Source organism: Cebus imitator, unplaced genomic scaffold, assembly GCF_001604975.1.
Source record: "Cebus imitator isolate Cc_AM_T3 unplaced genomic scaffold, Cebus_imitator-1.0 Scaffold677, whole genome shotgun sequence".
NCBI lineage: Eukaryota > Metazoa > Chordata > Mammalia > Primates > Cebidae > Cebus > Cebus imitator.
In genome coordinates, this window is record NW_016107992.1 from 684,432 (window position 1) to 710,889 (window position 26,458).

Genomic DNA, 26,458 nt, shown 5'->3' on the forward strand with positions numbered 1-26,458 from the left:
TGTAGGGAAGGCTAGGCACACTCCTAAAGGTCACGCATGTATGTCCTAATTCAAACATAGTAGATACGAAATAAAATTGTTTTTTTGACATTGCTTAGAAAATCTTTTTATATTTGTATAATATTGTATATTAACAAATTGTATACATTTGTCGAGTTCAAAGTGGTGTCATATGTATACAATATGGAATAATTAAATCAAGCTAAATAACTCATCACCTAAAATATTATTTTTTACACAAAATGACTCAAAATGGAACTTATTTTTTGTAGTGATATTTGAAATGTACTCTCTATTTTAGAATATGAAATTTTGAAATATCACTACCATTCTACTCTCTGCTACTGTGGGTTCCATTGTTTTAGATTCCATATACAAGTGAGAACATGAAGTATGTCTTTCTGTGCCTGGCTTATTTCACTTAGCGTAATGTCCTCCAGGCTCATCAATGGACAGATTTTCCTTATTTTTGAAGATCAAATAATATTTCATTGTGTATGTATAGCACATTTTTTTTTATAATTGTACTTTAGGTTCTGGGGTACATGTGCAGATCATGCAGGATTGTTGCATAAGTACATACATGGCAATGTGGTTTGCTGCCTCCATCCCCCCATCACCCACATCTGGCATTTCTCCCCATGTTATCCCTCAGTAAGGGTTGCTGCCGGTTTCTTCTTCTGTTCTCTTCATCCCAGAAGGGTACCTGCCAGATGTCAGCCTGAGCTCTCCTTTATGAGGTGTCTCTTTGGATATATGGGGGTCGGGGAGCTGCTTGAGGAGACAGTCTGTCCCTTATAGGAGCTCAAGTGCTGTGCTGGGAGCTCCATTGTTCCATTCAGAGCTGCTGGGCAGGTACGTTTAAGTCTGCTGCAGCGGAACTCATAACCACCTCTTTTCCCAGGTGCTCTGTCCTGGGAAGGTACGGCTTTATTTATAAGTTCTTGACTTGTTGCTGTCCTTTTTCAGTGATGCCCTGCCCAGCAAGGAGGTAGTCTAGTCAGAGTCTGCTAGCAGAGGCATTGCTGAGCCGCCACGGGTTCTGTCCAGCTGCTGTGTATACTTCCTTGCGGTTTTGTTTACAGAGGTACAGTTAGAACTGCCTCGGTATGTGGTGTGCCTTAGTAATGGCGGACTGCCTCGGTAATGGCAGACTGCCTCGGTAATGGCAGACTGCCTCGGTAATGGCGGATTGCCTTGGTAATGGAGGACTTCCTCAGTAATGATGGACTGCCTTGGTAATGGCGGATTGCCTTGGTCGTGGTGGACTGCCTTGGTAATGGCAGATGCCCTTCCCCCCACTGAGCTGGCCTGTCCCAGGTCCAGCTGCGCTTGCTGCAAAACTCTGAATCCAGAGCGTTTCAGGTTGCTGGTCTTTGTGGGGGAGGTACCCGCCAAGCCAGATCACCTGGCTCCCTGTTTCAGCCCCCTCTTTTTCAGTTGAATGGGCCACTCTGTCTCCCAGGTGTTCCAGGCGCCAGCTGAAACGGCCACTCAGATTTTGTGTGAGTTTTTGTGTGGAAACCCATGGCCCCGGCTGAAACAGCCATGCTGGAAACTCGTGGCGCTTTTTGGCCTGGGAATCTCCTGGTCTGTGGGCAGTAAAAACTCGTTTGGAAATGCGGTGATCACTCACCCTCTGCATTGTTATCCCTGGGAACTGCACTCCAGAGCTGTTCCTATTTGGCCATCTTGGATCTCCCCACACATTTTCTTTATCTGTTCATCCATTGATGGTCACTTAGGTTGATCCCATAAGTTGGCTATTGTAATAAATCCTGCAATGAAAATGAGAGTGCAGATTTATCTTTGACATACTGATTTCAAATTCTTTGGATATATACCCAGAAGTGGAATTGTTGGATCATATAGTAATTCTATTTTTAGTTTTCTAAGGAACCTCCATACAGTTTTCCATAATGGCTGTACTAATTTATATTCCCACCAACAATGTATAGGGTTGCCTTTTCTCCATATCCTGTCCTGACATCTTTCATCTTTTTGATAATAGCCATTCTGAAAGGTGTGAAGTAATATATCATTGTGATTTTAATTTGCATGTCCCTAGCGATTAGTGATGTTGAGCATTTTTTCTGATGCCTGTTGGCCATTTGTGTGTCTTCATTTAAGAAATGTCCATTCAGGTCCTTTGTCAATTTGTTAATCAGGTTATTTGTCTTCTTGCTATTGAGTTGTTTGAGTTCCTTATATATTTTGGACATTAACCTCTTATTAGAAGTATGGCTTGCAAATATTTTCTCCCAATCTGTAGGCTTTCTCTCCACTCTGTTAATTGTTTTCCTTGCTGTGTGGAAGCATTTTAGTTTGATGTAATCCCATTTGTCTAGTTTTGTTTTTGTTACTTGAGCTTTTGTGGTCAAATCCCAAAATTCATTGCCCAGACCAGTGTCCTGTAGTTTCTTCCCTAGGTTTGCTTCTTGTAGCATTATGGTCTCAGGTCATATGTTTAAATCTTTAATAAAATGGATTTGTTTTTGTGTTTGTATGTTTTGGATGGTCGAGCAAAGATCATCTTCCTGAACTAAACAAAGCAAATCTGTTTTTTCCATTGTAGTTGTCACAGTGACTTATACCGTAAATTGTTTAAAGACATAAAGTAGCTGTTTTCTATTCAAATCCCTTGCTGATTTATATTCAACTAGTTATTGACAGTGGAAGTCACACCCCCACTGTATCATCAGCAACAAAAAATAAAGTGTTTCTAATTTCTGGTAACAAATTATGTTTGAGGTTAAAAATTTAAAAGACCATGTGACAATCTAATTGACAGAGAAAGATTAGTATAAGAAGTCAGAATTGGTAGGTAGTTCCCACCCACCAATAAAACCCTCCCTTTAGAAGGAATACAGTCATGCACTGCATAGTGACATTTTGATCAATGATGGACCACATATATGATGGTAATACCATTAGATTATAATGGAGTATATATAGAAACCTGTTATATAGCACTTGATATTGACATTGCAGATTGATTGGGGTAATGATTGATATTCATTATTGGTGCTGGGACATTTGGTTTTCCATATGAGAAGAAATACACACACACACACAACACATACACACACACACACACATTCTATCTCGGTTTGTGTAAGTACAGTCTATGATGTTCTTATGATGAAATTGCCTAATGATGCATTTCTCAGAATATATTCTTGTTGCTATGCAAGTTGTGACTGTAATCATTTTATTTATTCTAGAACACAGAATCAGAAATCTCATTGTGTTACAGCTTAATTTGAAGCCTCCTTTTAGGAGTTGGCCCTAATCAGTCTCCTGGAGGGTGGCAGTCCACAGTTATATTTCCCCTTCAAACCCCTTCCCACAAGCCTGAAAAAGGCTAGGACACATTTTCAGAAATGTCACTGATCATTCTAGACTCTTGTCAATGCTTCATCCCAAATCTCCCTAGGCCAGTTACAAAAGAAAATAAATGAAAACCGAAACCAAATACTCAGACACACATAAAAAGACAACCAAAAAGTACATTTGAACTGGCGTGAGTCTGTTGTGAATCTTTGTAGGGGCTAGCAAGGTGCTAAGATGGCCAGAGCCTTGGATGTTTCAGAAATCTGTTCTCAGACCGGGTGCAGTGGCTCATACCTGTAATCTCAACACTATGGGAGGCTGAGGTGGGTGGTCACCTGAGGTCAGGAGTTCGAGACCAGCCTGGCCAACATGGTGAAACCCCGTCTCTACTAAAAATACAAAAATTTAGCTGGGCCTGGTAGCAGGCACCTGTAATCCCAGCTACTCAGAAGGCTGAGGCAGGAGAATTGCTTGAACCTGGGAGGTGGAGGGTGTGGTGAACCAAGATTGCGCCATTGCACTCTAGCTTGGTCTCAAAAAAAAAAAAAAAAAGAAATCTGTTGTCTATCAAACCCATATTCCAAAGGAGTCAGCAGGACAATCACACATGAGTCTTGAAAATTAATCAAATTTTGCATGTGATTGGTGAGCCTCTCACTTATGTTTGTGCACTTATTCTTTCCCTCCACTCTGGTCCTCATCTCTGCCTAAATCCACACCTAGTCTTACAGATGGTGTTATTTTCTGTGAAATGTGAGGAGATGAAAGAAGCCTATGTAAGTTTGAACTCTGCAGCTCTGTTTCCTAAATGATGCCTAAGTAGGAATGATTTAATTTTGTTGCATGAACATCCAGTATCTCAGGGACCCTGAGAGTAAATAGATGGTTGTGAAGAAGAATTTTGGGTCATGGGTGTCAGAGCACCAAACACAATTACTCCAGAGTTCAAGTTCCGATGGGATTGTTTCCAGTCCATAAATTCTGTGTGCTACAGCTGATTCCTTAAATTAAACTTTAAATCAGTTTGTGTGTCTTACCTGAAGTGGGGTGGGGTTTCTGGTCTGGCACTGAACTACTAGGCTAGGAGGTCAGTGTTTTCTTTGGAGTGGTTTTTCTGAGGGTAAGAGTCATTGCATCAAGCAAGTGAGAACTGTAAAGGAGAGGAGGAAAAGAGTAATTATCATAATGTCACATTTTTTCTTACAAAATAAGATTAGGAGAAAAATGAATAACCCTCTAGGAGGAGGATGAGGAGGTGGCAGAAATAGGATTGTGCATCTGGGATCTGCAACTGAGATATCCTGTGCCTACCTATTGCTTTTCCCAAAGCAAAGGCTTGAGCACCCTGTGTGTGTGAAGCCAGGTTTCCTTTAGGTCCTGTGACCGTGCTGGGGACAGGGTAGCTGTTGCCACTGTTATTGGAATAACTTTTCTGCACTTGATAAGGTGATGAGGAGCAAACCTGGGGGACCAGATCTCATATACACATATATTTAAGAGAGAGAGATATATATGTTTATGTATATATGTGTATATGTATATATCGCTTTAGGGGCATTTTAATAGCTCTGGCAGTCGAAGGAGTTTATATAATTGTCTGCCAAAACTGCAATGTAAAAGAGCCAAGTTGAAAGTCTGACTGAAAGCTAGAATTCAGGGGACAGGAAGTGACATCTGCCAGAAATGAGTTCTCTTATGCAAGGTCCTTAGAGGAGTTGTCAGTGCCCTCTAGCCCAAGACCACCGGGAACACACCTGTGGTTGAACAGGTTGGGTTGATTGCTCAGTGCATCACATGGAGGGAGAGCATACACCATGGGTGCTGTGGTGCTTCTCTGTTAAAGGGTGTCAGAAAGGACTAATTGTGGGATTTTAACCTGTGTTAGGTTAAGTTGAGGAACATTTAGAGAAGCGTGGCTTTGCTCTGGATTGGACTCTGTTAGGAAATGGGAATAATTCTGTGATTGGGTATCTTAGTGAATCTTATCCACAAGGAGGCTAATTGGTAAAGTAGCAACAGTTACTGTTAGCCAGGATAGCAGAGTGGTCATTTTTGTGGCTTGGTCAAAGTTCGTGTTTTGTTTCTTCAGATACAATTATGAGGTGGTATTGTTTTTTTCTTGGCCACTGTGGTCACATAGTGGCCTTGTCTGATAGTGGCGGTTTATGAAATCGTTTGTGTTCATCAGGAGAACACCAAGGCCCAGCTGCAAGAGCCAGGCCAGTTGCCACGAGTGACCAGTGCTGGGTCCAGCCGCCTATTGGAGGCCAGATTTCCTTTCTTCTAAGAGTCATTTATAGCAGATAAATAGATGTGCTGAACAGGAAAGCTTGGGACTAGATGTGGATGAAAGCATCTGGTTACCTTCCCTTTTTTTTTTTTTTTTTTGAGGCGGAGTCTCACTCTGTCACCCAGACTGGAATGCAGTGGTGCAATCTTGGCTCATTGCAGCCTCTGCCTCCTGGGTTCAAGAGATCCTCCTGCCTCAGCCTCCCAACTTAGCTGGGACTATAGGTATGCACCACCATGCCCAGCTAGTTTTTGTATTTTTAGTGAAGATGGGGTTTCACCATGTTGGCCAGTCTGGTCTTGAACTCCTGACCTCAAGTGATCCACCTGCCTCGGCCTCCCAAAGTGCTGAGATTATAGGCATGAGCCACTGTACCTGGCCTTCTGGTTGCCTTCTAACAGAGCTTAGGAGCCTCAGTTAAAATATTAGTCTCCTGAGGTGGTTTTTCCTTAAAAAAATCAGATCAAAGTATAGTTAAACATGAGAAGTACATGGGAGAAAGTGGCAGATTGTATTTTTCAGAGATGACCACAATAGTACCTCTCATCCCACACTCTCTTCTGTAATGTGACCTTGCCACCCTTCCATTGAGAAGTAGGGTCAAATGTCTCCTCTCCTTTGAATCTGGGCAGACTTTGATTATATTAACCAATAGAATAGGATGCAGTGAGACTGTGACTTCTAAGGCTAGGCTATAAGAGGCAGTGTAGCTTCTGGCTCACCTGCAGGGACATTCACCTTTAGACCCCTGAGCTGCCATTACAAAGCCTGATTACCCTGAGGCTGCCATACTGTGAGAAGGCCGAGGCCTATGGTAAGGCCACTTATAGGTCCTCTGATCAACAGCCCTAGCTGAGGTTCCAGCTAATAGTCAACATTAACCAGTAGCCTGTGAATGAAAGCTCCTACATGATTTTAGCCCCTTGCCTTCTGAGGCCAGCTGAGGCCCCAGACATCATGAAGTAGAAACAAATTATCTCTGCTCCATGATGTCTCAATTCTTAAACCACAGAACCCGACAACAAAGTAAAATGATTGTTTATTGCCGCTAAAATTTGGATTGGTTTATTATGAAGCAATAGTAATTCAAACAGAGGTGGGGAGCTTGGTTAACAGAAAAGGATTGAAGTAAAAGGAGCAAGGAAGACAAATAGTCGGTAGAGGAGGAACAGGCTGGTAGACAAAGCATTTCACTTTGCTGCTGATGAGGGGCTATTTGATCCCAGAGACTTCAGAGTGGACAGAAGTAGACAGTAGAGGGGAAAAATGTAAAGAGAGTTTATCCATCATGCTAAATGAAACTGCTCTGGATAAATGAAACATCTCTAGATAATTGTGCTCCTTTTAAAATAAGATCTTGAACTATTTATTTTTTACCTGAACATCTTGACTAAAAACAACAGAAGTGTGTGGAGTTTTTTGTAAGTAAAAATAGTAATAATAATATTAACATTGGCAAACTGTTCAGTGAGTAACAAGATTTAATATTGTAGTTGCCTGTGCTGTAAGCCTTTAAGGAAGTCCCACTAATCATTTTCAGTCAATTATCTTGAATTGTTTATAAAAAACGATTTCTACTTTGCTGTGGTTATATGAATGTTTGCCACAGTATACCTTATTTGAGGTGTTTAACATATGACACTTGGCTAGCATTAGTGTTGAAACTGTGAAGATGTTTAGCTCTTCAATCTTCCTTGGTAATAGTACTTAGTTAACAGATTGAAAGGACATTTGCTCACCTCTGTCTCATTGCATGAGAGGAAAGCACAATGTTATTTCCAATGATATGTATGGAAGTTTCATTCTTTTAATCTGGCAGAATCTGGTTCAGTTTTTTGGAAATAGGGTCTCACTGTGTTGCCAGTTGGAGTGCGATGGTGAGATCATGGCTCACTGCAGCCTCGACTCCCAGGCTCAAACAATCCTCCCACCTCAGCCTCCCAAATAGCTGGGACTACAGGACAGTGCCACCATGTCCAGCTAGTTTTTGTGTTTTTTGTACAGACAGGGTTTCACCACATTGCCCAGGCTTATCATGAGCACTTTAAAAAGAAAAAAAAAGACTAGTCAAGCATAGTAGTGAGAAGGCTGGCTCACTTTTAAAGTCTCCATACGTGTCCACATTTTATATTTTATCTACATCAATAGTTTTTGCTGGGTAACCTATTCTATTTGTAGATAAGAATAGAAGTCGTAGGGCTGGGTGTGGTGGCTCACACCTGTAACTCCAGCACTTTGGGAGGTCGAGGGGTGGACTGCTTGAGCCCAGTAGTTTGAGACCAGCCTGGGCAACATGGTAAAACCCTGTCTCTACAAAAAATACAAAAATTAGCCAGACGTGGTGGTGCCTGCCTGTGGTCCCAGCTAATCTGGAGGCTGAGGTGGGAGTATCGTTTGAGCCAAGGAGGTGGCGTGAACTGTGATCATGCCCCTGCACTCCAGCCTGGGTGACAGAGTGAGACCCTGGAAAAAAAGAGAAGTGGAAGTCCTTGTACTGTTGGAATTGCTTAATCAGTGAGCTTTTAAAGATATTGGTTATAAATGTTGCGTACAGCAACCAAGTGACCACATGGTTATGGGCCAAGGTACAAAATGTCTCAGTCATTTGTTTCATTGTAAAAATTCATGTGAATATCTAAGGTTTTGAAGATCTACACCTATGTTTTCTAGGAGTTTTATATTTTTCTTTCCTGTGCCTTTGTTTTGGGGTAAGTTTGGCATGTGGTGTGAAGTTGGATCCCAGCTTTGTTTTCCAGGTGCATATCTAGTTGTCTCAGCAGCTGGATTTCACAGCTTACTGTGATTGTGAGGTTTCTGGTTTTCAAGGCTGCCACTGAGCCGAAGAGAGGGGGATGTGAATAGAACAAATTAAAAGGCCACAAAGGTCAGTGTTCTTGCCAAGATTCAGTTGCTTTCTTGAATAACTGCTTCTTAGATTGCTGCAAGCTTTTGGATAATTTCCAGAATATTGAAAAACTGGATTTTAACAATTTTTGCCAATATTCTCATTGCTGCATTTGAGGAGCAGATTTTTGGAGGTTTTCACTCTGCCATTCTGAAAGTCCCTACTCATAGTTTTCTATTTTGCCTGGGGCATTGGATCTCCATATGAAATAATAATTTTGATATATGTGGATACTTTGGTCAGAACTTCTTAGCAGTGGGCAGGATTTGGACTGACCCACAAAATGATTAAAGTGTCCTTCTCCTGTCTCTTCAGGACTCTAAAAGACTGTCCTGGGTGGAGGCTGTGCTGTATTCATGAGCAGGCCAGTGGGTGAGAACTATAGGCAGCAGTGAGACCATGATGTTCTTGTCCCTGCCAGACTGTTTCTTTGCTCATAGACATATGAAAACATCTGGAGATATGTTTGAGATAAATATTTCCCCAGAGATGGACCACCAGTTCCCTCTACTGTTGATGGTATTCCCCAGAAAGTTTATTAGACTTGGACCTCTCCTTTAGAATGAATTTGGGAGAGACCAGTATTAAAGGGGGTAATTGGAGAGACCAGGGAAGGCTTTCTGCAGGAGGCATGAGTTTTGACCTAGTCTTACAGAGTGAGTGAGAGCTGATTAGTTGAAGAAAATGGTTGGTGAGTAAGAAGTAGTTCAATTTAACACAAGCCATGGAAATATATGTAATTAATTTCCCTCACTGAGCCAATGCAAGAATAAAACCCAGGCTTATCCCTGGGAGAAAGCCAGAAACTATGCAGTGAACCCCACCCACCAAGAAAGAGGCAGAACCCTGTCTCTACAAAAAAGATAGAAATTATCAGGATGTGGCGGCACATGCCTATAGTACCAGCCGCTTGGGAGGCTGAGGTGGGAAGATTGCTTCTCAAGCCTCGGAGGTCCAGGCTGCAGTGAGTCGTGATCCCACTACTATACTCCAGCCTGGGCAACAGAGTGAGACTTTGTCTCTAAATAAGTAAATAAATAAGGAGGGCAGGCTGTATATCATAGTCATAAAAAACTAAAGACCTGTTGTCAGACAACTTAAGTACAAATGCCAGATCTTCTGCTTATTGGCTGTGTGACCCTGGGAAACTTACTTTACCTCTTTGGTCCTGCTATCTTTGTAAAGTGGGAATATCTACCTGCTTCACAGGTTTGATGAGTTTAAATGAGGTAATGCATCACTAGTGCAAAGCACAATATCTTGCACAGATTGTTTACTAAAGTCCTCATTTTATTTTATCTTTTTGATATGGATTCTCACTCTGTTGCCTAGGCTGGAGTGCAGTGGTGCAATCTCAGCTCACTGCAAGTTCCACCTCCCAGGTTCAAGTGATTCTCCTGTCTCAACCTCCCAAGTAGCTCGGATTACAGGCATGTGCCACCATGGCCACTAATTTTGTATTTTTAGTAGAGACAGGGTTTCACCATGTTGGCCAGGCTGGTCTTCAACTCCTGGCCTCCAGTGATCCACTGGCTTCAGTCTCTCACAGTGCTGGGATTACAGGCATGAGCCACTACGCCCAGCCAATTTTTATTTTTGAGACAAGGTCTTACTCTCTCACTCAGTTTGGAGTGCAGTCGTGCCATCACAGCTCACTGCAACTGATACGGAAGGGTGAAGGGAAGTACTGGGAAGGGAAGGGTGATACCTTTAAATGATATGGAAGGAGGGAAGGGCCTGGTCCCTGGCTGGGGCTCTACCCCCAGGCCTGTGCCCATGGACCTAGGCGAGGGACAGGTATTTTTGTTTTCTGCCAAATGTAGCATTTCCCAAGACCACCCTGGCCTGCCATGCCCCCATGCTGTGCCTATAAAAACCCAGAGACTCTGGTAGGCAGAGACACATGTGGCTAGACATTGAGAGGAGCACATCAGTGGAGGAACACACAGGTGGCTGGATGTTGAGAGGAATGCACCGACAGACCACCAACCAGCAGAACAACATGGAGTTTGACTAGGACAGTAAGAAAAGAGCCTGGGCCGCCGATTGGCCTGACTCTAGAGAAAAACCATCTCCCTTCTGGTTCCCCTGTCTACTGAGAACTACTTCCACTCAATGAAACCTTGCACTCATTTTCAAAGCCCATGTGTGATCTGATTCCTCCAGTACACCAAAGCAAGAACTCGTGATACAGAAAGCTCTGTCCTTGTGATAAGGCAGGGGTCTAATTGAGCTAACGCAAGCTGCCTATGGGCAGCTAAATTAAAAGAACACCCTGTAACACATGCCCACCGGGGCTTCAGCTGTAAACATTCACCCCTAGACACTGCCATGGGGCTCCCTGCCCATCTATATGCGTCCATAGAGGTTTGAGCAGTGGGGCACAGAAGAAGTGAGCCACAGCCCTATTGCACGCCCTGCGAGGGGGACAAGGGAACTTTTCCCGTTCCAACCTGTGCCTCCTGGGCTCAAGTGATCCTCACACCTCAGTCTCCCCAGTAACTGTAAGTATAGGCACACCACCATGCCTGGCTAAATTGTGTATTTTTTGTAGATACTGTGTCTCCCTATGTTACTCAGGCTGGTCTCAAACTCCTGGCCTCAAGCAGTCCTCCTGCCTCAGCCTCCCAAAGTGCTGGGATTACAGGCGTGAACCACTGTGCTGGCTGGTGGGCAGCCACATTTTAAATCCCTGAGTCTAGCCATAAATCCAAATATCAAATGCACAAAGCCTAAAAACCATGTAAGTGTGGTGAAAATAGAAACTTTTTGAATGTTTTATGAAATTTATTTCTGTTCTGTTCACTTTTAGAATTTGGTAGCATCTTGAAAATGCCAACTGTCTCCATCATGTTAGGAAGAATCATATGTTTTTTTTTTTGTTTTTTGTTTTTTTTTATCTATATTTGAGACAGGACATCTGTGAACAAAAGGTCTCTGAAAAGGAAGCTGGAGGAAAGAGACTATTCCAGTGAACAGTTTGCAAACCCAGTAGTCACAGCCTCCAGTGTAAAAATGAAAGTGCGTTTATAAGGAAGGATTGAAATGTATTTAGTTCTGATTGGTCAATGCAGCTGAGTTCTGATTGGTCAATGCAGCTGAGTTCTGATTGGTCCATATAGCTGAGCCCTGATTGGTCAACACAGCTGAGTTCCAATTGGCTGTGGCAGATGAGCTCTGATTGGTTGTTTCAGGGAAGGGCTAAAAGTCTGAAAGATAAAAGAGGGCCGGTTTTCAGGGAAATCAGAGTATGTGTGTGACCCCTAGTCAGCAAATGGCTGGTTGGTTCTATTTTACATTTAGGCCCAGTTAGCTGCTCAAGATCTATCTTGAAGGATTGGTTTTTTTCAGGTTTATGTTTGTTCACATATGAAAGGAAGAACACTCACTTTGGGGCTTGAGGGGCACAGGGTTACAGTAGAGACAGGGATCAAGCAGAGTGTGTCTCCAGGGGCTAGGTGAGACTCATAGGGATGGAGTCAAGTTGTTGATTAGCTTAACCTCCTACTAGGAGATTCTATCACCTTAATTTTTCCCTCCTTCAGTTTGAGAGGTACAAGGTTTTATTTATTGAATTATCAAACATGCATTGGGGCAGGGTTATAGTGACAGTAGTTTTTTTGTTTTGTTTTGTTTTGTTTTCAAACTAGAGCATGGGTTCTGGACCCAGAATAGGCTTAAATCTGAGCTCTAGCATTTCCTGGCTGTGTGACTATGGACAATTTACCCAACCTTTCTGTTCTTCTTTTGCTTCATCTGTAACATGAAGATAATCATATTATCGACCTCGTTGAGTTGTGAGCATTAAATAGGATAATACAGATACAGTATTCAGTACTCAACAAATGTTAAACATTATAATAATTATTTTATAGTAGGTGGAACTCTGGCTATTTTAATTCTCTGTGTACATGTTTAATTCTTTGTTGACATGCTCAGCTGGTTTTTTTCATCATTGTGTCTCCTCTGCCTGTCTGTTCTACACATGACACTTATGAAATAAGTTTTTTGGGTGTATGAATGAATGCTTACAGGTAAACAATTATGATACAATGAGAGGTGCTATAACAGAGCTTGAGTACAAGACACTTTCCGGGACATGGAGAAGGATATGATTAACTCTGAGCAGTTCAGAGAATAGTTCAGCGAGGCCGTTCCCTTCCAGAACTTTCAAAAGTTCAGTTTGCTGTCAGAGCAAACTGCACAGGGGAATTAAGTGAAGGGATGCTAGATAGCCACCAGGTGGCGACATTGCAGAAGGATTTAAGTAGCAGAGGAAAAGAGCAGCCCACTTCCAGCCAGGAGTCCGTGTTTATTATCCACGTCAGGTTTTTTCTCCTGTCCGCAAAAGTTCGAGCTATGATTTCTTTTCCTTTGTTCTGATGGTTTTGGAGCACTGCTGTTCCTGCCCAAGGCTGCTTTGGGAGCTGCCTGGTGCTCCAGCCACTCTGTCATTACCAGACAAAGGAGAGAAATGATGCTGTTTCCAGTTCAGTTGTTGGACTTCTAATTCTGACATCACTGACCTGATCTTTCTTCTGCTATGCCTCCCATGGAGGGAGTTAAAGGGGTGAGGAAAGAAGCAAAACTGATGTCTTTTGAGACTTCTGGCACTGTATCAGACATATATACATATATAATGCGTAGGCATATTATATGTGTATATATTTATGTTATATGTAACATAAACATATAATTATATATATTTGATATGTGAGTTGTGAGACATTTTATATAGTGGGAAGCTGAGGCTCAGAGAAGGGCATCTTTTCAGTATGCAAATAAAATTCTCTAGTGAATCAAACCTGGTATCAGATATTGGGGATACAAGATTAGGAAGATGTGGGCCCTGCCCCTAAGTCTTGTGCTCCTGTAATACTCTTATTACATCACGTTATTAGTGGTTATTTATGTATCTGTCTTTTCAGATAGATGGTAAATTCCTTAAAAGGCAGCAGCCGTTTTGCATTCAACATTGCTTTCCTCATACTTAGCACAGGCTCCAGTACATGGTAGATATTTAATTATAGTAATTAAAAGTTCTTCTTCATTTATAAGGAAGGATTGAAATGTGTTTAGTTCTGATTGGTCAATGCAGCTGAGTTCTGATTGGTCCATATAGCTGAGCCCTGATTGGTCAACACAGCTGAGCTCTGATTGGCTGAGGCAGATGAGCTCTGATTGGTTGTTTCAGGGAAGGGCTAAAAGTCTGAAAGATAAAAGAGGGCTGGCTTTCAGGGAAATCAGAGTATGTGTGTGAACCCCTAGTCAGCAAATGGCTGGTTGGTTCTATTTTACATTTAGGCCCAGTTAGCTGCTCAAGATCTATCTTGAAGGATTGGCTTTTTTCAGGTTTATGTTTGTTCACATATGAAAGGAAGAACACTCACTTTGGGGCTTGAGGGCCGCAGGGTTACAGTAGAGACAGGGATCAAGCAGAGCGTGTCTCCAGGGGCGTGTCTCCTGTGAGACACAGGATAATTGTGTTTGGGCAGTGGGAATGAGTGAAGAGTTTCAAGCAGGGCAGTGACATGATGAGGTTTTTGCTGGAGGTGGGTAACAGGTTGCCCATTGGATTGGAGGAGTGAGTGGAGGCAGGCAGGAAGGAGACTATGGCAGAATCTGCGCCAGAGGGGATTTGGGCCAGAACGAGGGCCATGGCAGTGAGTATGGAGAGAAAACAGATTGGAGAGTTATTGAGGACATGAATTAGCAGGATCTGCTCATTTCTTAGATGTGGAGATCGAAGAGTTCCAGGCTTGGGTGATGGTGGTACCAACAACAGGTTCAAAATAAAGAGAGGAAGTGGATTTGGCTGGGGAGCATTAGTTCAGTTTTGGACATGCTGAGGTTGAAGTGTCTATTCAGGGGGTGTGATATGTTAGGATGTGTGAAACCAAAACTCAGGAAACAGGTCAGGAGTGAAAATCTGGGAATCATGAGCCTATTGGTGGAGCTTAAAGGCTTGCCAGAGGATGCCATCACTCAGGGGCAGGATATGCAGTAAAACGGGAAGTGGACTAAGGATGGAACCCGCTAACCTTGACACAGATGAGCTGAATAATGAGAAACTCATGAGAAAGATGGAAATGGAATAGCCAGGGAGATTGGAAGAAAACCAGGAGGGTGTGCTGCGACAGCAGGCAACAGAGAAAAGAGTTCAGAAAGGAGGGAACATGGGAGTGGTTAGTATTTTAGAGGCAGGTAGGAAGGTGATGGTAGAGAATAGTTCAGTGTGGCTGGGCTTGGGGTAGAGAATAGTTCAGTGTGGCTGGGCTTGGGGCCATCATAGAGGAGTGGCAGGAGATGAGCCCAGAAAGGCCAGTCGGGCTCTTATGCAAGGAACTTTGGTCAAGAGGCTAGAGGTAAGGTTTCATTTTGTAGGAAAGGAAGAATCATTGAGGGGTTTCCAATAGGAGTAACATGGTCAGGTCAAGGTGTTTCAGAAAGGTCAGGCTGAGGCAGCGTGGAGGACGCTGTGGAGGAGGCAATGGCTCATTGAAGTAACGTAAAGTGGCTTTTGGGCTGTGAAAGAAGGCCCAGTCTTCCGAGATCTTTAGTGGGTAAAATTGAGATGCCTTGAAATGGGTAGTTAACAGTCACTGAGCACTGTTCGAAGTGCTTACATGAATGATTTTAATTCTCACAACCGACCTATGAGGTACATTAAGGTCATTTTACGTCCGAGGAAACAGGAACAGAGAAAGTAATGTGCTGAACAGAACTAATAAGTGGCAGAGCTTGGTTTCAAACTCAGGTGGTTTGGCTCAAACCTGAACTCTTAACTTCAGTGTTGTTTTGCCTTGATTTGAGGTGGGGAGTGAGGGGGTTGTAGTTCGTATTAGGTTCAGCTGTGAGTTGTTAGCCATCCAGAATAACAGTGGGCTTCGTCTCCGCTGTGTGACACTTGTCCTTTGATCATTGCATTTATGTTTCAAGCAGTAAAATACTGAGTAGAGGAAAGGGGAGAATAGATGTCGGGGGGGCAACAGAAGTCTCTGCTATAAAAGAAATCCCAGGTTGCTGACATTTGCATGGAGGATAATATTGCCACAAATTGGAGACCACAGGAAACCTGTTAGAACTTTATCATTTGATAGTTTCTTTTCCCAGCATCCTTCCTTTGCCCTGGAAATGAACCCTTCTGTGACTCCTCTGCTGTTCAGCCATTCAGTGCTCATGAGGGCTTCCAATTCATAGTACCTGTCTTTCTGGCCACAGTTGATTCCATTGGTTGAGGTGTGGGCATGTAGTCTAGGTCAGGACAATCAGAATTTTTTTCTTCAATTTTTAAAAAATTTAATTGAGGGAAAATATTGCCTCTTGCTTTTGTAGCACAGCTAGGAGATGCGTGGCCAGAAACTGCTGACAGCACTTTTTATAGCCACAGGGAGGAAACTTGTTTCAGAGAATGAAGTGAACTTGCAGGATAGGCAATTGAAAGATTCCTGTTCATGTTCAAGTCTCTGCTTGTACTTGTCCTTGAGGCTTATCTATTTATGATTATGTGAAACTTCCAGTAAATTCACTCTTTGGCCCAAATGGTGTTTCTATTACTTGCAGTCAGTAAAGTCCTAATTAAATCTGTGTTCAAATAGGTAATTCTGGAATCACTGTAGATGTGTTTAGGGTCTGTGTGTATGTTGGAGGTCATAGTAAATAGTAACCAGAAGCAGGGAGGGAATTTTTGAGCCTGTTTTAATGGTCTACATGAAAAACAATGAGAATCTGAACTAGGACAGTGTCAGTGGGTGCTGTAGGTCCTGGCCAGGCTTGCCATGCTCAGTCTCTTACTATCTTCTAGACTGTGAACCAGTCACCCACCTCTATAGGCTGCTCATCTTTACATGGCTGCAGTACAGCTGGGCACTATTCATTATGAGCATATTTTCCTCTGTGTCCTTGGGAATCATTATAGCTGCTTAACAATTCCTGTCAGCTAATCCTAATGTGTCAGTCATCCCGGGATCAGTCTTGATTGATTGCCTTTTTTCTTTGGTATAGGTAACATTTTTCTGTTTCCCACAGGAAACATGTTCAATCATTTTGACTGGTCTCAAACACTGTTCAGTCATTTTGACTTGTCTCCTGGCCATTGTAGAGGACATGTTCTAGAGAATCTGGATCCATTGTATTCCTCTGAATCAGAGTATTGACATTTTTGTTTTAGCAGCGTTTAACTTGACTACACTCAAACTCCATGCTCTGTCTCCCTCATGATAGGCAGTTACTGAAGTCTCTAGTCAGTTCTTTTAGCCTTATACAGATTGGAGACTGTCCCATGAATGTATAATTCCGAGGTCAGCCAGAAATTTGCATAGAGTTGTTACACAGAATTCAGGGCTCTGCCTATCTGGCTCTCTCCATTACAAAATTTCACCCCCACTCTACCTCCTCACCCCCAGTTTTCAGCTGCTGTGGAAACTCTGAACTCTGTCCTCTTGTCTTCAAGTTAGTAAGGTTCACCCATCAGGGAATTGACTGGGGCCTACCCTGTGGTTCAAAGTCTTAAAAATGGGAATCTCATCTAGTTCTGATCTCTTCTTTTAAATGTAGATTCTCCTCCAGTTTCTGCCTGCCTTGGGTTGCTTGTGAATACTTAGAGATAATTTTAAAAAATATTATGTCCAGAGTATATAGCTGTTACATTTGAAGGAGGATGGGTTTGATAGGAGCTATTTGGTCATTTACTAGAAGCCAAAACCTCTCTGGTCACTGTTGTATGACCTGTGGTGTGTGTAGTTAGAATGTGCTGGTAATGTATTAAGAAACTGTACACACGATCTGGATGTGAGATCCAGATGATAAGCTTGATAAAGGCAGCTTTTATAATCACATACACTAAATACAATGATGTTTCAGGACAGCATGTTCAGGGGTATAAGGAACTTGATTAGCCAGTAAGCCCCCACTTGGGGGTTCCCAGGAACTGAAGTAACCTCACCCTAGAAACAGCATCCCAATTTGTGTGCCTCTCCCCATGAGTTTAACTCCTTAAATGTCTCCTATCTTGATATCTCTGGATCACCTCTGCTTTACAAAAAAAGTATTTGAGTTTATTATGGTAAATATTAATTTCTATATGGTTTACAGATCAGAATGATGAACTGAGACCCCTGTCTAGTTTTCTGCCAGAGACCTAGTACTTAGGATGGAGAGGAGTAGATAAATTGACAAACTTTTCAGCAGGTTGAATGGTCAGGGATCTGTGACAAAGTGTATTCAGGAGAATAGAAGAGAGGGTAGAGTTAAGGATGACTTCCAAGTTTCAGCCTTGGGCATCTAGGTGGGTAGTAAATACAGGAGAAAAAAGACAAGGAAGAGAGCAAGCATAAGGAAGATGAATTAAGCTTTGGCTGTTTGAAGTACCTGCTGAACATCTGGATGAGTACATAAGATTCTGGATGACTGGAGAGAAGCCTGGGATGGTGATTTATATTGAGGAATCACCAATAGATAAGTGGTAGATGAGGCTATAGGTATAGTTGATATAACCAGGTAGCATATGCAGAGTGAGAAGAGAGCTGATAGCAAAGTCCAGTAGATAAGGGGAGAGCATAAGAAATAAGTCACTTTAGGAAAATGAGGAACAGACCAGGAAAGTTGATATACAGAAGCTAGGGGAGGAGAATTTCAAGAAGGAATTTAGTGGTCATTAGGGTCCAATTCTAAAAAAACAAGCAAAACAAGTACTGAAAGGCATCTATTGAATTTAACAACTAAATGGTCTGTCTTTACCTCAAAGATTACAGTTTCAGTGGAGTGATGGGGAAATGTGGCCAGATTGCAGCTGTTTGAGGAGTGCCCGGAGGTGGTCGTCTGTAACATGTGGCTCCTATCAACCAAGCTCCAAGTAACTGTACCTCTGTGGAGTGCCCCTATTGTTAAATCTGGTGGGCCTTGCACAAGGGTTTAACGGAAAGAATGCAAGGAATTAATGCTGCTTGACTTCCAAGGAAAGGTTGTAAGAATCCTGTAACTTTTGCCTTGGTCTTTTGGATCCGTCAGGAACCATGTAAGAAGTCTGATCGCCCTGCTGGAGAAACCAAATGGAGAGGTCCAGAGAGTTCCAGAGACAACATGGGGAGAGAGCGCACAGCCCAGCAGAGACCAGCTTTTCAGTTATCCCCACCAATGCGCCACACATATGAAGGAAGTCATCTTGACCCCTCCAGAACAACCAAGCCAACCAGCTGGATGATAGATATATGGGGATTCATTTTCCTAGTCTAATTTTGTATATGTTTGCAATTTTCCATAATAGAAGACTTTTTAAAGTGGTTCATTTTGGACTGCATTGCATTTACACTTTCTTTGATTCCTTACCAGCATGTGGAAGTCTGCAGCTGTCAAAGGTGTTAAGTTCTAGTGACGTTTTGGTACAAACAGCCATCCGCCACCAACCTACCACATATCCTTCTGGGGGTTACTAATCTAGTACTCACTCTCTGCTAGAACAGGAACAGTGACAGGCAGAATTGTAACATCAGCAGCTCTTTCTCTTGGAGAGAACCTCTGGGTCAGAGGCAATGGAATCCTGTATTATTTTGAGAGTCCACTGAGCCCAGACTAGCTGACTCTGTGAAAGTACGGTTTTAATGTGCATCTATGGCTTTAGCAGATGGTGACTTGGATTTGGTCCAAGGGTCCGTGGATTCCAATCACTTAACTCCAGCCTGGGTTGAGTCAGCAATCCAGAGAAAGGGCCTCTGTCAAGCAATTCTTAGGAGACCCAGTCTGTCCAACTAACCTTCATATATTCTTTCATAGCTATGTCTATTCTTTTATTATTATTATTATACTTTAAGTTGTATATTGATCATTTTAAGGATGTAACCAGATGCTCCCAGGAACCTAAACCTGTATTTCCACTAGGAGCAGTGGCTCAGTATTTGGTAATTCATTGCTTGAGGTGACCTTATAGAATATAACTACCGCAAATAATGAATCAAGTATACATACACATGTGTGTGTGTGTGTGTCTGTCTGTGTATTTTGGAGTACTCTAATGCAAACTGCTGACATCTTAACATTTTATCTGAAAATGTTTCAATATGTCTCCCTAACATATTGGTTCTTAAAGTGTGATGTGAAGAGTCCTGGTGACACCTGAGACTGAGACCCTTTCAGGTGTCTGGGAAATCCTTTTTCCAACTACATATCTCCATGATGTTGGATTTGTCTTCCTATACTTTATCCAAAACAGCATATTACAACATTAAATGAAGAAGCAAATATGAGAATCTAGCTGTCTTGTACTGAGGCAGACATTTAAAAGATTTTTAGAAATGTAAAACATTCCTAAATTCTTTGTTTTTTAAAATGCAATTATTTTAATAAAATTTTATTTATGATAATCAGTGGATTTATTATTGTAAATGTATTAATACATATTTTTTCTCGCTTTTTCCTTCTTTTCTTTTTCCTTCTTTCTTTACTTTTCTTTTTTGAGACAGAGTTTCACTCTTGTTGCCCAGGCTGGAGTGCAATGGTGCAATCTCAGCTCACTGCAACCTCCATGTCCCAGGTTCAAGTGATTCTCCTAACTCAGCCTCCCGAGTAGCTGGGACTACAGACATGTGCCACCACATCTGCCTAATTTTGTACTTTTTACTTGTTGGTCAGGCTCCTTTTGAACTCCCGACCTCAGGTGAGCTGCCTGCCTTGGCCTCCTAAAGTGCTGGGATTACAGGTGTGAACCACTGCACCTGGCCATTAATACATAGTTTTAAATTTTCAGTTTTGATGTCTAATATAGTAAATATTGATAGGTCTGTAACCTGCACTAGCAAAAGCTCTTTAGGGTCTAAAAATGTTAATATTTTTACCATGTGTATATAATTTTTATTTGTAAATATATTATTAAAATAACTGTCACATAAGACAATCCTTTTTGCAAAGAAGCACTGGTGCACTTCCTTTTAGCACTGTTTGTAAAACTTGTCAAAAGGAGGATGAATTTTTAAACTACCCCAGCTGTGCCTGGAGGACAGCTAACACAGGAAGAACAAGTCTAGCAAAAAAAATTCACCAAGGCTACTTTCTGCCACCATGGAATCCAACATTAATTTTTTTTTTTTTTTGACAGAGTCTAGCTCTGTTGCCCAGGCTGTAGTGCAGTGGCGCGATCTCGGTTCACTGCAACCTCCACCTTGCTGGTTCAAGCCATTCTTGTGCCTCAGCCTCCCAAGTAGCTGGGATTTCAGGCATGTGCTACCACACCTGGCTAATTTTTGTATTTTTAGCAGAGACTGCTTTTGCCAATATTGGCCAGGCTGGTCCCGAACTCCTGACCTCAAGTGATCTGCCCACCTTGGCCTCCCAAAGTTCTGGGATTATAGGTGTGAGCCACTGCTCCCCACCCCACACTAGTTTTTTAAAAAATATTATTTTAAAATAATTATAGACTCACAGGAATTTGCAAAAGTACGTAGAGTCCCATGTACCTGAAACCACGCTTCCTCTAATAGTGGTGCCTTATGTCATTATAGTACAATATCAAATCCAGGAAATTGATACAAGATTGTTAACTAGAATATAGACCAAATTTTCACCATGTTACATGCATTTGTGTGTGTGTGTGTGTGTGTGTGTGTGTGTATTGTTCTATGTGGTCTTATCCCATGTATAGATTTAACAATTACCACAGTCATGATATAAAACTATTCAATGACCTCCCTTTTGCTTCCCCTTCATAATCATACCCACCCTGCCCCATCTTTGCTCCCTGGTAATGATTAGTCTGTTCTCTATCTCTAAAATTTTGTAATTTCGGGAATGTTACGTAAATAGAGTCCAAAACTATGCAGTCTTTTGGGATTGATGTTCTTCACCAAATGTAATCCTTTCAAGTCACCTCTCGGTTGTTGTGTATATCAGTAATTTGTTTCAGCTGAGTAGTATTCCCTTAGGTGATAGACCAGAATTTCTTTATCCAATCACTAGTTGAAGAACATTTAGGTTGTTTCCTGGCTTTGCAATTACAGATAAGGCTGCTGTGATCATTAGCATGCAGGTTTTGTGTGACCATAAGTATTCACTTCTCTGGGATAAATGCCTAAGAGTGCACGTGCAGGATCATGTGATATGTACATGTTTAGTTTCATAGGAAATTGCCAGAATGATTTCCAGAGGCTTACCATTTCATATTCCTAACAGCATTGTATGAGATACCTGTTTTTTCCACATCCTTGTGAACATTTGATATTACTGTGTTTTTATTTTAGCCATTCTAATAGGTGTACAATGATAGCTTAGCTTATTGTGGTTTTAATTTGCATTTCCATAGTGACTAATGATGTTGAACATTGTTTTTCATGTTCTTTGCCATCTGTGTATTCATTTTGGTGAAATTTGCTCATTTTCTAATAGAATCTATTTTTTTCCTTTTTCTTGGAGACAGGGTCTCACTCTGTCACCTAGGTTGGAGCATAGTGTCGCAATTATGTCTCGCTGAAAATCTGACATGGACTCAAGTGATCCTCCTGCCTCAGCCTCCTGAGTATCCAGGACCACAGATGTGCACCACCATTCCCGACTACTAATTTTTAAATTATTTTTTTAGAGATGGGGCCTCACTCTGTTGCTCATGCTTGTCTTAAATTCCTGGCCTCACGTGATGCTCTCACCTCAGTCTCCCAAAGTGCTGGGAACAGAGGTGTGAACCACTGTGCCCAGCCTTCTAATGGAATCTTTAAGTCTTTTTTTACTGTTGAATTTTGAGAGTTTCTTTTCCTTCTCTGTCTCCTCCTAGCAAGTCCTTTTGCCCAGACTGGAGTGCAGTGACATGATTGTAGCTCACTGCAGCCTTGAACTCCTGGGCTCAAGTGATCCTCCCATCTCAGCCTCTCAAATAGCTAAGACTGCAGGCATGTGCCACCACACCTGGCTAATTATTTATTTATTTATTTTTGTAGAGACTGGGTCTCGTAATGTTGCCTAGGCTGGTCTCAAACTCCTAGCCTCAAGTGATCCCCTCGCCTCAACTTCCCAAAGTGCTGGGATTACAGGCATGAGCCACCATGCTGGGCCAGCTTGTCTATATCTATGAAAAATCTTCTGGGATTTTGATAGTAATTACATTAAATCTATAGATAACTGGGGAAAATTGACATATTTATTATATTGGGTTTTCCAATCACTGAGCACTGCGTGTATCTCCACATTTTCAGATCTTTGCAAGCTTTCTTTCATTAAGTTTTATGAAAAGGGTTGTACTTACAAACTCTCAGTGGCTTCATCCTGGTAGAGAACAGGAATGCTGCTTGCTCTGTGCACTCTGCAGCCTCAGTTTTCTCATTTGTGGTGACAGCTTTCTCATAAGCTCATGGTAAATATTTAAGGAGATGCTGAATGCCTGAGTCCTGCCTCCAGCATATGTGCTTTTCTCCTTAACTTCCCACTCATTACCTGTTGGGTCTTGAGTCTTCATCTGTGAACCCACATAGGATAATAGTGGGACTGACTTCCAAGGGGTTGTTGTGAGGAATGGGTATGAGAATTCAAGTTAAGCACCAAGGAGACTGCTGGACACAGTAGGGGTACCATAAGCAGTAGCTGTTATTACCCTATGATTGTCGTGAGGTGAAACTATAATTTCTTCCTTTCACTGAGAGAAAATTGTCAAGCAGCTGGTCCAAAGAGCATAAGCAGCACAAGGCAGGTAGCAGGATGTTGCTGAAGGTTTGGGACAGTGGAGCAGGTTTATTTTAGCACATCAGACAACACAAAAGAGAGTCTCAGAACCATGTGCATGCTATGACCCAACTTTTATAGAAAAAGAACAAGAATAGTTATGTTTGTGTTTTTGTAAAAGCAGATCTGGAAGAACACACCCCATACCAGACTGTGGGGAGCTGGGGAACTTTCACTTCTACTTTTTACCCTTTCTGTGTTTGAAAGTTATTTTTTGGTACAGGTCTGGTGGATCATGCCTGTAATCCCAGTACTTTGGGAGGCCGAGGTGGGCAGATCAATTGAGGTCAGCCTGGCCAACAAGGCAAAACCGCATCTCTACTAAAAATACAACATAATATTAGCTGGGCATGGTGGTGTGTACCTGTATAGGGAGGCTGAGGCAAGAGAATTGCTTGAACCCAGGAGGCGGAGGTTGCAGTGAGCCAAGATCACGCCACTGCACTCCAGCCTAGGCGACAGAGTGAGACTTTGTCACAAGAAAGAAAAGTTGTTTCTTTTTAGTTGAGTGTGTGCTACACTAAACATGTTCAAAAATTTATCACTTTTCAAAAGAAGACATATATGAAGCCAACAAACATATGAAAAAATGCTCATCATCACTGTTTATTAGAGAAATGCAAATCAAAACTACATTGAGATACCATCTGATGCCAGTTGGAATGGCGATCATTAAAAAATCTGGAGACAACAGATGCTGGAGAGGATGTGGAGAAATAGGAACACTTTTACACTGTTGGTGAGAGTGTAAATTAGTTCAACCATTGTGGAAGACAATGTGGCAATTCCTCAAGGATCTAGAAATAGAAATACCATTTGACCCAGCAATCCCATTACTGGGTATATACTCAAAGGATTATAAATCATTCTATTATAAAGACACATGAACACGTATGTTCATTGTGGCACTTGTTTATAATGGCAAAGACCTGGAACCAACCCAAATGCCCATCAATGATAGACTGGACAAGGAACATGTGGCACATATACACCATGGAATACTATGCAGCCATAAAAAGGATGAGTTCATGTCCTTTGTAGGACTTTCAACCTTTGACATGGTTAAATGTGGAAGCCATCATTCTCAGCAAACTGACACAAGAGAAAATAAACACCTTATGTTCTAACTCATAAGTGGGTGTTGAACAATGAGGACACATGGACACAGGGAGGGGAGCATCACACACTGGGATCTGTTGGCGGGGTGCAGGGGAGGGACAGTGGGGATAGTGGGGACATTGGGGAGGGATAACATTGGGAGAAATGCCAGATTTGGGTGATGGGGGGATGGAGGCAGCAAACCACATTGCCATGTATGTACCTATGCAACAATCCTGCATGATCTGCACATGTACCCCAGAACCTAAAGTACAAAAAAAAAAAAAAATTAATTGAATTTTTTTTTTTTTGAGACAGGGTCTTACTTTGTCACCGAGGCTTGAGTATAGTGGCATGATCATAGCTCACTGCAGCCTCAACCTCCTGGGCTCAAGTGATTCTCTTGCCTCAGCTCCCTGAGCAGCTAGGACTACAGGCATGTGCCACCAAGCCTGGCTAATTTTTTCATTTTTATTTTTTGTAGAGATGGGGTCTTGCTGTGTTGCCCAGGATGGTCTTGAACTCTTAGCCTCAAGCAATCCTCAGTCTCCCAAAATGTTGGGATCATAGGTGTGAGCCCCTGTGCCTGCCCAAAAATTTTTTTGAAAGGCTAACCAATAAAAAATGAACCAAATTTACAAGAACAAAACAGCCCCATAAAAAAGTGGCCAAAGGATATGAACAGACACTTCTCAAAAGAAGACATTTTTGTGGTCAACAAACATACCAAAAAAACCTCATCATCACTGGTCATTAGAGAAATGCAAATCAAAACCGCAATGAGATATCATCTCATGCCAGTTAGAATGGCGATCATTAAAAAGTCAGGAGACAACAGATGTTGGAGAGGATGTGGAGAACTAGGAACACTTTTACACTGTTGGTGGGAGTGTAAATCAGTTCAACTACTGTGGAAGACAGTGTGGCAATTCCTCAAGAATCTAGAAATAGAAATACCATTTGACCCAGCAATCCCATTACTGGGTATATACCCAAAGGATTATAAATCATTCTACTATAAAGACACATGCACATGTATGTTTATTGTGGCACTATTTACAATAGCAAAGACTTGGAACCAACTGAAGTGCCCATCATTGATGGACTGGATAAAGAAAATGTGGCACATATACACAGTGGAATACTATGCAGCCATAAAGAAGGATGAGTTCATGTCCTTTGCAGGGACATGGATGAATCTGGAAACCATCATTCCTGGCAAACTAACACAGGAACAGAAAACCAAACACCACATGTTTTCACTAATAAGTAGGAGTTGAACAGTGAGAACGCATGGACACAGGGAGGGGAACATCACACACCGGGGCCTTTTGGGGGTTGGGGGTCCAGGGGAGGGATAGCATTAGAAGAAATACCTAATGTAGATGATGGGTTGATGGGTGCAGCAAACCGCCATGGCATGTGTATACCTACGTAACAAACCTGCACGTTCTGCACATGTATCTCAGAAATTAAAATAAAAAAAGGGGGAAAAAGTTTAAAAAATTAACCAATCAGGAAAGTACACAGAAGAACAGTAGGACAATTTCTCTTCCATTGAGCTTCCTGCCTGACCCTTGGGCTTCGTCACTTCTTTGGCTTACCAGCTCCCATCCTTCAAAGTTTCTGAGTTGTTATTCTGTGGAGAATTTGAGCTACTCTCTTTCTTTAGACCCAGGCCATCTAAGGTGGGTCCAGAGAGCCTCACTCACCTCCCCAACTAAGCAAGCATACCTGGAGGTAAGCAAGCATACCTGGAGGTGTGTTCTTCATGCAAGGGCAGTTTCTGCTCTGAGAGAATTTAATTTGGTTAGCTCAATTAAAGGGGTTATATTCTTTTCCCCTTCATATGGGAGAAAGTAGCCGAAGTCTACTGACCAATGAAATTCTCTGTGAAGAGTCTGGGAGGGAGGGTTTAGATAATTCATCTACAAGGGTGCTCAGAGAGTTTGGAGAGAAGCAATTGGTGTCGTTATGATGGCATTCTACAGCACAGTACTTGCATTGCACCAGGCACTCTTTTTTTTTTTTCCCCCATTTATTTATTTTATTGCATTTTAGGTTTTGGGGTATATGTGAAGAACATGCAGAATTGTTGCATAGGAACACACATGGCAGTGTGATTTGCTGCCTTCTTC

General features: G+C 42.1%; 1 long non-coding RNA gene across 1 annotated transcript in view; it reads left to right on the forward strand.

Moving 5' to 3' along the window:
- LOC108296014 overlaps positions 1-19,883 on the forward strand; it is a 21,762-nt gene extending 1,879 nt beyond the window's left edge. The window contains exon 2 of the long non-coding RNA XR_001821711.2: positions 18,537-19,883. This is a non-coding gene — a long non-coding RNA (uncharacterized LOC108296014). The remainder of the gene's footprint in view (positions 1-18,536) is intronic.
- The last annotated feature ends 6,575 nt before the right edge of the window (positions 19,884-26,458 follow it).